The sequence below is a fragment of the Mandrillus leucophaeus genome, unplaced genomic scaffold (genome assembly GCF_000951045.1).
Source record: "Mandrillus leucophaeus isolate KB7577 unplaced genomic scaffold, Mleu.le_1.0 Scaffold557, whole genome shotgun sequence".
Taxonomy (NCBI): Eukaryota; Metazoa; Chordata; class Mammalia; order Primates; family Cercopithecidae; genus Mandrillus; species Mandrillus leucophaeus.
Window position 1 is genome coordinate 2070783 of NW_012105997.1, and position 5932 is coordinate 2076714.

The window sequence follows — 5932 nt, forward strand, 5'->3', positions numbered from 1 at the left end:
CTGCACTCCAGCCTGGGAGACAGAGCGAGACTCCGTCTCAAAACAAACAAACAAAAAAAACGCAGACAGATTCTTTTGGTTCTGATGTTATCTGACGCATCATTGAAAAACACATACATTGCCAGGTTTAGTGTAGCAGTGCAGAAGTGTGCAGGGCAGCCCACTTCTGGCTCAGGGCAGTGGCCTGAGACAGGTTCCTGTAGGCACTGCCCTGAGCCTACAATATTGGGCGGGGAAAAGGACTAATTCTCCGCCCTCCTCCGGCAATCTTGTAGGAAGTGTGCCAAAACAAAGTGATTTATTTTTGTTTATTTATTTATTTTTTATTATTATTATTTTTTTGAGATGGAGTCTCGCTTTGTTGCCCAGGCTGGAGTGCAGTAGGGTGATTTTGGCTCACTGCAGCCCCTGCCTTCTTTATTCAAGTGATTCTCCTACCTCAGCCACCCAAGTAACTGGGATTACAGGTGTGTGCCACCTTGCCTGGCTAATTTTTGTATTTTTTGTAGAGACAGGGTTTCACCATGTTGACCAGGCTGGTCTTGAACTCTTGACATCAAGTGATCCATTCACCTTGGCCTGTCAAAGTGCTGGGATTACAGGCATGAGCCACCACACCTGGCCCAAAACAAAGTGATTTTTTTTTTTTGAGACCGAGTCTCACTCTGTCGCCCAGGCTGGAGTGCAGTGGCACAATCTTGGCTCACTGCAATATCCACCTCCTGGGTTCACGCCATTCTCCTGCCTCAGCCTCCTGAGTAGCTGGGACTACAGGTGCCTACCACCACGCCCAGCTAATTTTTTGTATTTTTAGTAGAGATGGGGTTTCACTGTGTTAGCCAGGGTGGTCTTGAACTCCTGACCTCGTGATCCACCTGGCTTGGCCTCCCAAAGTGCTGGGATTATAGGTGTGAGCCACAGCGCCCTGCCAACAAAGAGATTTTTAAAGAGCTTTTTATTTATTGAAGCAGTATGATTTCCACACACTGCATTTCAAGGAAGGAGCCATAAATATTGTATAATTCCCTCTAAACACCAAATTACCTTTTTTCAAACAGGAAGAAAAAAGATTTTAAAAAGTATATCTCATAGTAATTTTTCTGGTGGATAAATGTATATGAAATTGCTGTGAAGGATGAGGTAATCAGAAGGCATTTTATAGGTTTAAAGATATAGGTTAAAATATATTTTTTTCATAGGTTAGTCATATTGAATAAAAGGATTTTTAAAAACCATCCATAACATTTCTTAGTGTAAGAGATTGTTGATTTTTTTCTTTTGGACTGAAGCCATTGGAGGGCAATTTAAATCAAGTTGGTAGAAATTTGCTCTTCTTTAAAATGGTGTTTTTAAAAATGTCCTATCCACTTTGCTAAAGTGGAGTGGCATTTTATTGCGGATTTATTTACATGTTGTTAATGTCTCCTTTTGAAATATTTTTTAAGAAATAAAATGTCCCAATCTGTTGATACGTTTCAGTCTCCTTTCCCTGAAGGTTCAGAGAAAAATAGGAAGTAGACACATCTATATTAATGTGTACATTCAAAATGAACAGTCAGCTCTAATTTTAGGCCTATCAACCTTGACAGCTCGTTTTTAATCACTTGGATTTGAACAGAAATGCAAATACAGGAATGAGAAGTAAAGAACTCACAATTTAGAAGTCACATCAGTGCTAAAATTGCTCGAGAAGTGCATAGATTTGTAATTTGTTCATTACGTTCTGATTCCAGAAATCTATGTTTTTATTAAAAACGGAAAGCAGAAACCATCTAGAATGTGCCATTTCATATAAATAGTGTGCTTCTCTGTAAATGTCCCATCTGAGAAGCCACAGATGTCTCCTACACAGAGATTCCTAAACTTGCCTGTGAATGGAGTGTTCGCCCACCCTCCAGCACTGAGACAGTGAAGGCTCGTAAGTAAATGAAGTCTTCTAGCATCTTTCTCCGTAATTCCTTGTTGGACGAGATAGGCCTTTTGGAAGCTCCATAAAGAGCTTTCAATATGTGAACTTCACCATTTCTTCACTCCCAGATCAAAGTTAGTCAAGTACTGTGTACCAGTTGAGTGATAATATAGTTTCACCATGACACAAATGGAGGATGGGATGGAAGAGTCCAAAATGTATACCTTCTGGAAGCCGAATGAAACTCAGTATTCTACAGTCATATGTGACATTAACACAGAAATGACAGAACGTTTAGCCTGGTGAGCCCTATATTTTATCTTCTAGAGGAAGCAGGACAGTGGGTGGCTGGGCGCAGTCTCCCAGTGTTTCATGAAACGCCTCTCTTTGAGCTCCTGATACCGGATCACGTGCCGCTGCCGGTCATCCATCTTCCAGGCTAGCAAACCCTGTATGACCAATTCCTCTGCAAAGCATGGTCATAAAATTTTTCAGCGGTAACTGCAGAATTCTCATTTCATGAAACATCATGAACTGATGCATTATGATCAATGTTTAATCAAAGGCAAGAATTAAAATATACAGCAACGGCATGTCGTGGGGGGAGAGACACTGTTGAAATGCCGGTGCTCACCTGTCGCAAAGCAGGTCCAGATGGGTGGCTAATGGTCCTGGCCATGTTCATCGTGCGACTTTTATGCAATGACTTCAGGCTTCGCTGGACACATCCTCCACCCCACTTCCACCCCACTCCACCCAGCTGGCCCTCGTCCTGTGAAAACTCCACATTAGCACTAATTCCTCTCTGCTGGAATTCTCTGACAATGGTGCTTGAACTCACCAGGCAGGGAGACCTAAGCCACCTACTCGAGAGCCAGCGCTAGGTGCTAGGTGTCTCAGATGCTAGATGTCTCAGAGACAGTGGCTCATGGAGGGTGCTCTGCGTTGGCCCCAAATTCCAGGGCAGAGTAGTGGCATTATTCCCTCTGCAACCTTTGAAGATAGAAGTTTAGGAGTGGGATGGCAGCCGCCCACTCTGGAAAGAGTTCCAGGGCAGTTGACGCCTCATTAGTGCTCAGCTTAGTCATAGAAGAACCCTGGAGAGAATTGGAATGCGTCATTATTTATATGGCCGATAGAAGGAAGACACATGTCACTTGTTTGGTGCCAGTTCTTCTTCATGTTTTATGAATAATGCTATAATAAGGGGAAAATTAAAACAACAGTGTGCCGCGAAGTACTCTGACTTAGGAGGGAATTCAGGAAGAAGGAAAGTCTCGCTTTAAAGGCCAAAGCCTGAAAATATCCAGGGCCCTGATGAATGCTGTCTATTTCAGCATTTCTCCCCATCTCCCCTGTGCTATATTTTCTAAGCCCTGCATTCAGGTCCCTTCTGCGCATTCCGCGCGGCTGTGATGGGTGTGCTCCTGTGATACGAATGGGCTGTCTCCACTCCCGTTTTCCAACATGAGCCAATGGTAGTTATAAGTTCTTGATGGAGTTATTTTGGCAGTCGAGAGGCTGACAAGCCATTTTTTCCTCTGTCATCTAACACTTCCTTTCTCTTTTCTTTTCTTTTCTGCTTTCCCCTTCCCGAGGACTCCTGTACACACACAGGTGTACTTGTGGCAGGGTCCTCTGGTGTGACACGTTCTTTTTAAAACACAATTCGATGACTTCATCTAGTTCTTCCTCAACAGGTAACTCCCTGCATCGTTGGCATTATATTTGATATGGGCGAAAGACTGCCATTGTTCCCTGATACCTTTCAGAGATGTTGTATCCTTGAACAAAAACACTTTTACGGGGAAATGCCTAAATCAGTATTTATGGAAGACTTGTGGTCTATTATTATAGAAAATGGCTAGACTTAATCTCTCTGTATATTAATATTTCTAAGTTAATGAGCCAATCATTTAAATTCCATTCTTGAGGTAAGCGATTTTTTGTTAGTTTTTAAGAAAGAAATGTATATTTAAGCATTATCTACCACTACCAAATGTTCTCTAGGCCTTTAAGTTGCATCTCAGGGGCATTGGCATATTGACAAGATTATGGTAAACAGTATTTTTAAATGCCAGGTAATGTACTTTTGATATTAATGTAAACATTAATTTGATATTAATGTTTACATTAATATCAAAATTGAAAAAATAGGTAAAGTACCATTTAAAATGCCATATTTGGTAAAACTTAAAATATATACATACACATCAGTTTATAAGAATATATGTATAAACACATACCTATATATAGGCATACATTTGCACATACACAAATGTATATGTACACGAAATTTTTAAAAAGGTTATGTCTTTTGCTTGGCATTTCCATTTCTGTGTTTCATAGGATCTCAGTCCTCTATCACTTTGCTGGAGTGGATTGGTTTCTTAGTGGGTTCCTACGGGGTTATTACCACTAGGGGGTTATTACTATTTTATTTGCTGGTGTTGAAACCCTGACTACTTTTTCTTGAAGATGGGTTTGAATGTAAATTAAAGATGTTAAATAGCAATAGGATAAATGACTCACATCCTCTGCAGATTTCAACATGTACTTTTATTTATTTTGTTTGATCTCTAATTCCTTTAACTTACACGTTTTAACTCATCCTACCAAGAATTAGATTTCATCTAAAAATAAAATTTCTGTGAATGTTTATAGCTAATTGAGCTGTGTCTTTCCTGCCTCCAAGTTACACTCTCTAGTGTGAATGCTTTTGCTTCTCAGTAAATGTCAGCAAACAAACATCTTGTGTTGAAATGAAATAAAGCCTCCTAAGAGCATACACTATTCAGTATTGTGTTTAAGTCTGTAATCTTTCTAAATGTTTTTTACTCTGTGCATCTAATTTCTCGCATATTTTAGTTTGATTTAGAGGTTTGTGGAATCTTTGTGATGTTTATTTACTTAGCAAAAAAACTTATTATTATAAACTAAATTAATATTGTATTGATTACAATATTTTAAAATTCATATTGTGTTAAATTATTTTCAATTGAACTTTGATCATGATCACTTACTCTGATAACCAAAATATATCCCATAGGTCTTTTTATTTTATATTATTAGAGCTATTTTTGCTTAAAATATGGACTGGGAAAATGTCATTGAGCTTGTGTACAGGGAAGGGCAATTGCCTGGATACTCCACAACCGTGCTCTTCCATCCAAAAATGGCATCACCTCTTACTGGCCAGGTCGCTCTGAGGAGTATCTTTAGCTTGTGAAGTGAGAAGCATGGGGACAGCTGGGGCTGACAGATGCACATTGTCAGCACCAAGCTGCACATGCTGCAGCCTAGCACCTTTCATGTCTATGATTAAAATTAAGAAATGGAGAAAAATACTCATGGAAGTGAACTGGTCGACTGCAATGCATTTAAGGCAATTACTCCTCGAGGCTAGTGCTAATAGATATTAACGTGTAGATGAAGCCCCAATAATGAAAATAGGCCAGGTGCAGTGGCTCACGCCTATAATCCCAGCACTTTGGGAGGCTGAGGTGGACAGATCGCCTGAGGTCAGGAGTTCGAGACCAGCTTGACCAACATGGTGAAACCCCGTCTCTACTAAAAATACAAAAATTAGCTGGGCGTGGTGACACACACCTATAATCCCAGCTAGTCATGAGGCTGAGGCAGGAGAATCACTTGAACCAAGGAGGCAGAGGTTGCAGTGAGCCGAGATTGCACCACTGCACTCCAGTCAGGGCAACAGAGTGAGACTCTGTCTCAAAAAATAATAATAATAATCAAAATAATTTGGTTCTGAAAAAGCAATGAACAGCCAGTGGAACAGAACAGCAAGTTACTAAAAGAATCAACTAAAAAGGTAATTTACAATGTAATACAGATAAGCTCTTCAAATAAATAGGGAAAGAAGGATAATTTATGAAAATGCACAACAAAATTATAGACTGATCCTTCTTTATAAAGGCCAGTCTAAGTAAGGGAGCATGAGTCTGGGTGGGAAGAGAAATCTGTTTACTTCTTCTTTTTTTTTTTTCTTTCATACTTTAAGTT